The 6541-nt window shown below is 39.6% G+C and overlaps 1 protein-coding gene across 1 annotated transcript in view; it reads right to left on the bottom strand.

Moving 5' to 3' along the window:
• LOC101861622 overlaps nt 1-2715 on the bottom strand; it is a gene marked incomplete in the record, with an annotated part of 21986 nt that extends 19271 nt beyond the window's left edge. Inside the window, 1 exon segment of the mRNA XM_035972922.1 lies at nt 2538-2715.
• Between the last annotated feature and the right edge of the window lie 3826 nt (nt 2716-6541).

Raw genomic sequence — 6541 nt, 5'->3', positions numbered from 1 at the left:
TCTCTCTCTCCCTCTCTCTCCCACTCTCTCTCTCTCTCTCTCTCTCTCTCTCTCTCCCTCTCTCTCGTCTTCGCTTGCAACCTCGGACGAACCTTGAACACACATACGTTTTACGCACTGACAATCAACACCTCATTCCTTTATCATCCAGACGTTATGTCACCCCGGACTTTACTTTATATGTTCACTGACTTCACAACCTCCAGGCAGGGCTAACTTTATTGATCCACACATCTGACCACGGGCGTGTGTGGTCCAACAGTTATGCACGGTACACACGGACAGTTCAGATCTGTTGAACGGAGTCGGGGTCGGGCAGACATACCTCCGTGGAGGGGCAAGAGCAGTCTGTTAGTTTAGTAAGAGTTTTACGGTGCTCGCAACTGCGTACGGTCATATTATGAGCGAGAAACACAAGTTGGTTGCTTTCACAACAGTTCACAGCACGGCTCAGCTTATCTTTGTATTACAGTTGGATCAAATCCTTCAAAATCACATCACACATGGTTGTTTTTTGGAAGATTTGATCAAATCGTGCCAAAATGTGAGCTTTTGTCTATCTAAGGGGGAACCGCCTGACCGACCCCGACAGCATCGCGTGAGTCAAGATAATAATATGGGCGTGTGTGCACGGTGTGTTAGGCCGGTCCTAGAGTGGCTCTGTAGGTCTGACCTGTAGCTTGCCTAGCTCGCACCATTCAAATGGACGTATACATTATCGTTCGCCTGAGCGGCGTCGCTGTGAAGCCCTGGTTACATGCAACCATAAATTGTACACGTACATGTATCAGATTCGTCGTATGTGAGTCAGTTTACATGTTCCAATATATCGGCCAGTTTTCTTTCGATCGAGGAGATTCCTCGTCAAAAAGCCACCATGTCTCTTTGCGACGACAGCGATTTGTCTGCTCTCTATGTGAAGGTTTTGAGCTCTGGACCTAATGAATAAAAGGCGAACAGTGTACCTCTAGATCACTAGAGCCCCTTCCCCGTACATTTTATACAGGAGAACAGTGTCTTTAGAAAAGGGTGGCCATACTGTACCGTGTTGTGTGTAGAAGTAGAAGCTTTGAACTTTGACTTGACCTCGATTGAAAGAAAACTGGCAGATAGATTGGAACCAGGGCTGAGGCGTCAGACGTGCTATTCAACAGTGTTGTAAAAACACGTCGTACATGTGTCGCACGCAGCCTCGCTTCATGTTTATTTTCGACTGAAATTCTTCACAGATCATCAAAATCAACAAGAAGTAAGTATTATTGGGTGTTTTACTATTAAATATTGAGGCTAGCATCAACGCTTGACCACAAAATCATCAAGAAATGCACTTTATCGTCTATCATACATTGAAACCTCGAATCGAGAGGTTGACCTAGTTTCGACTGTTTGTCGTATGCTAGGCCTAGGCCTAGACTTAGATCTAGACCTATGTGCTTCTCTAGATTCTAGGCTAGATCAAGATTGAGATGCAGACGGATGTCCCTAGAAAGGCCAAGATTCTAGACAGTCTATATAATAATCTACATCTATATTTAATCTATATATTTAAAGTGTTCACCACAGAATCTATCTCGATTTGATCAATTCTAAATATCTGATGTGCAATGACCATAGATCTAGATCTAGAAATCTAAATCTAGATCTAGATATATTAGATTAGATTAATCTAGATCTAATATCTAGATCTAGATCTAGATCTAGACTCAGATCTCGAAGCAAGGGCTAAATACATGTATAGATCTAGATCTAGGTCTAGGTGAGGATGATTATAAAATTTATCGGTGATCTTACTTTAGCACGTTAAATTCCCAAAGTCTACTAATCCCCGACTCAGACCTTCAAAACTTTGAACTGGGCCTAAAAATGCACAAACTACCTTAATTTTGTCATGAACAGATCGTATAACACTGGTTTTCGGTCTTCCATCATGATTTTGGAAGCCATTGAGTATAATCTTGATGATATATAGAATTTAGATACAGATCTAATAGTGGTCGCTCGTTTCGGAAGTCCTCAATTGAAGAATTTAACGTGCTAAAGTATAAGATCACCAATTTATCCTCATCACCATAAAGACGAGCATACAGAGCCATCACACCTCTGCGTTTTCGGTCTTGGTTAATTGGATGAGCGCGAAAGCGTCGCTTTCTTTTTTCACCCCTAGAACTCAACAACAGCTGTGAGAAATTCACCATGAAAATAAGAACATCAAAAACAGATGTTATGAAAGTGAGCCGAAACCGTAGTCCCCTGAACATCCATATCAATAGCGAACAACTGAAACAGGTGAAGGAGTTTAAATATCTCCGCAGCACTTTTTCTGAAAACGGGTCCATAGATATTTAAATCTAGATCTAGATTTAGATCTAGATCTATTTCTAGATCTAGATTCTAGATCTCTAGATCTAGAAATCTATATCTAGATCTAGATCTAGATCTACATCTAGAATATAGTCTAGATTCTAGATTCTAGATCTAGACAGAGAAATAGAAATGCGAACTCAAAAAGCCAACGCTGTCACCTACCAGCTCGCAACCCTCCTATCTCATCCAAAGATCTCCATGGACACAAAGTGACAGCTTATCACCTCAATATTCATACCAACATTATGTTATCAGTGCCAGAACTGGACTTTAAGCAGAACCCATGAAAAAGTAAAGAACATAAAGGGCAAGGCCGATTGCAATGTCCCCACTCAAAAGCCAATTGCAGCGCCGCACCTAATCATGTAGATTACACGATTACACAGTACCTAAATATAGCAAGGCAGGCCCATCAGTTGCACACCTACCTACACACTACACACGTCAACGAACAGTGCGGCTGTGCTGACACGCAGACGGTGTGCGCTATGCGCCTAGCTCGCTCCGTGCAAATGAACGTAGGGGCCTAGTAGGCTAGTATAGACCTAGCCTACTTTAGACCTATCTTGTTCCTGAGCAGCGTCGCTGTCTGGTCTGTCTGCTGTCCGCTGAGCTGCGCGACGTGTCAGACTTGCTATTCAACAATGTTGTAAAACATGGTGGACGTGTGTCGCACACAGCCTCGTTTCGTATTTATTTTCGACTGAAATTCTTCACAGATAAAATCGAAATCAGCAAAATGTAAGTATTATTAGTAATATTAGGTGCTTTACTATTAAATGTCGATGCTAGCATCAACACTTGACCACAAAATGACCAAGAAATGCACTTTATCATACATTGAAACTTCGAATTGAGAGGTTGACCTAGTTTCGACTGTTTGTCGTATGCTAGGCCTAGGCCTCGGTCTTCAGTTTCAGTAGTATAAGGTTTTACGGCGCTCGCAACTGCTAAGGTCATATGAGCGCGCTGGCCTCGGTCTGTGTGCTTCTCTAGATTCTAGGCTAGATCTAGATCTAGATAGATCTAGAATGAAATTCAGAGTGATGTCCCTAGAAAGGCCAAGATTATATATAATAATTTACTTCTGATCTCTATCTAATCTAGATCTAGATCTAGATATATAGATCTAGATCTAGATCTAGATCTAGATCTAGATCTAGATCTAGATCTAGATGTAGATCTAATCTAGAATATATGGTGCTTTTTCGGTAGTTCCCACCCCCTTATTTGACCTAGAAATATAGATCTACATCTAGATCTAGATCTAGATCTATATCTAGATCTATACGTTTGATTCGCGGTGAGCTAAGATATCAAACCTTAAAACATTAAATTATGATAAAATTCAGGGGGGCATGCCCCCCTGAAACCCCCCTTCCTATTTTTATTAGGTCAGGGGGGCAAGCCGAATATATCTAGATAGATCTAGATCTAGATCTAGATTACATCTAGATTTAAAGTGTTCACCCCATAATCTAGATCTAGCTGTCTCGACTTGATCAATTCTAAATATATCTGGTGTGCAATGTCCGTGGATCTAGATCTAGACTACGGTACTAGATAGAGATCTAGATTCTAGACTCAGATCTCGAAGCAACGACTAAATCTAGATCTAGATATAGGTCTAGGTCTAGGTGAGGATGATTATAAAATGTATCCTTTTCATCATAGAGACGAGGATACGGAGCCATCCCCCACTGTGTTTTTGGTCTTGGTTAATTGGATGAGCGCGAAAGTGTCGCTTTCTTTTTTCACCCGATAGAACTATCTAGATCTAGATCTAATATATCTAGAACATAAAGGACAAGGCCGATTGCAAGCTACAATGTCTGCACATGAGTTGAGAATTAAAATTTTTATGAACGGAAAGCGTTAGTGAGTTGAACATGTTCAGTGACATGATGATGTAGACTCTAGATCTAGATCTAGATCTAGGAGTTTACGAAACGGTAGAAGCAGATTAGATAGAGTTCTTTCAGTTTAAAAAACAAAACGACAGAACAGCCAGTGGTGCTCAGCATTGAACTGTTCTCTAACAGAATATAGAGTCTAGATCTAGAATAGATTTGATTTTTTTTTTAAAATAATTTTTTAACTAAAGATACGATCTGAGGTGCCAGACGAGGCTGAAGACAGGATCTGCTGAGCAGCTCACCAGAATGTCTCTTTTCTGATAACGTTCTCTGCTCTGAGTCTTGAGCACTTTGTGGAGTCTCAGTTTCTTGGTGCTAAGACAAACCAACTGAAGGTGCAATACAGCCATACTTGTGTTATTCAAAGTTCCCAATCCCCGTACTCTAGAAAGAAACAAGCCACCCCAAAAGGACTTACTATGCTAACGAAAGGCTCATGCTCTTTTACAACTTGGAAATTCCTCGATCTCAAACATCATTTGCACAAGTAAATTTTTAATTTTTTAAAATTCATTTATCTAGCCAAGAATTCGCTATTTTGTTAAAAGTATTTATATAAAGAATAATAGAAGCGAAACATCACGTTGTGTTTGTTTACACTGTAGGCATATGCCTAAGTATATGGGCGCCTATACTTTAAAAAACAGCCTACGTTTTAAATCAAAATTGAATTTCTTTGGGAAATCAAAATACAACAAAGTGATACACGGACATGTAGAATGCATGTCACTGGAAAGGCTAACTGGGGTAAGCTGTCAAATCCATGGTTCTGGAATGCTTAGATTATAATTATTATTAGTACATCAAAGAATGAACAACAATAAAAAGAACAATAATACTAGACTATATGACTATGAGTATGACAACCCTTCAATAAAGTAGGCCTAGTAATATTAATGAGAGAAAAGCATAACATTGAGAGGAAGAAAAAGTCAACAAATTCTTTTCATAGTGGTCAATATAATCTATAAGTTTGTTGTCTGTACTGTATAAGTGAGTGTGATGCATGTGTGTCTGTTGTTCATGTTGTAGTTTTAAATATATGCAACTCATAATAATGTGTTGATTAAATTGTCACATTATTATTCTCAAAAAGAATAATTCTATGACTTGAAAGATACTGTTTTTGCAGCTTTTGTAGCTCATGTTCTGAGCCACAATTAAGGTGCTGCTAGGATGGCATTCTTCTGTCAAGTAAATCTGTTTCTGCCTGAGCACATGACCACATCCCTTTTCATAGCAGGTTTCTTCAATGCTTTACTACAAATACAAGCAAGTCATCTGCAATTTATAAGCATTGTATCAATCAAACTTCACCCCACATTCCCCTCTTCAAATACAATGTATTACATTTGTTGGTAGAAACAATTTGAATATATGTCAATGCAACCCCCCAAAAATAAACAACTACAAACAAACAAAAAAAACACATTAAAAACCCTGCCTAGCATTAATAAAGGCTGGATACAAATAATTAAAGCCCTTTTGATTCTGGTCAAGGAAACGGAAAGGGTGGTGGTAAGTATTTGTTCAGCAACATGCTAAATCAGGACTGTGTGGAAAACCTTTTTGTAGCTATCATTAACTATCAAAGGAAAAAGCAGTCACAGAGACAATCCTGCCCCCACCCTCAAGATTTTTGCACATGCTTTTCGTCTAATAATGGTAAAGTCCTCTGACCCGTCCTGGCATGAACTGTAAAGATGACTTTAATCACTTCCTTTCAGTTTTGCTTCCAGGTAGTATAGGCCTATAACTCAAACATTGCACCACCTATTTACGTGCTCTTAGAATATAAAGTTCAAAAAGAAGAGCAGCCACCAATGACTAACCTCATCAAGTCACTGTAAGTAGAGTACCTGGTGCAGTTTGAAAAGGTTGTCACTTACATCAGAGCGTGCTTTCTTGGGAAAGTGTCTCCTGTCATAATATGTGACAAGTCTAAGACTGAGAAAAAGGAAAACCTAGAATTTACATGCCCCACAAAAATGAAGGTCTTGTAAAGAATATACTATAGTTCCTTCTGCTTGTACGCCTAGTCAGACGCTGTGGGACTGTTGGATGCTATTCAAGCTTCTTTCATTGAGGAAAGGAAACTTAATACATATGTAATGTGTCGACGGGGGCTTACGAACACGTTTTTTATAAAGAAACTATAAACACCAGACAAGAGTTTAAAACAAAGCTACTGGCCCAGGAGAAAACGGGTCGCCTTATACAGGTGGTCGTATTACACGATGTCACCAGAACACACACGGGAG

The sequence above is a fragment of the Aplysia californica genome, unplaced genomic scaffold (assembly GCF_000002075.1).
Source record: "Aplysia californica isolate F4 #8 unplaced genomic scaffold, AplCal3.0 scaffold00910, whole genome shotgun sequence".
Classification (NCBI taxonomy): Eukaryota; Metazoa; Mollusca; class Gastropoda; order Aplysiida; family Aplysiidae; genus Aplysia; species Aplysia californica.
Note: the sequence above shows the minus strand (reverse complement) of the source record. Positions and strands in the feature narration are given on the sequence as shown.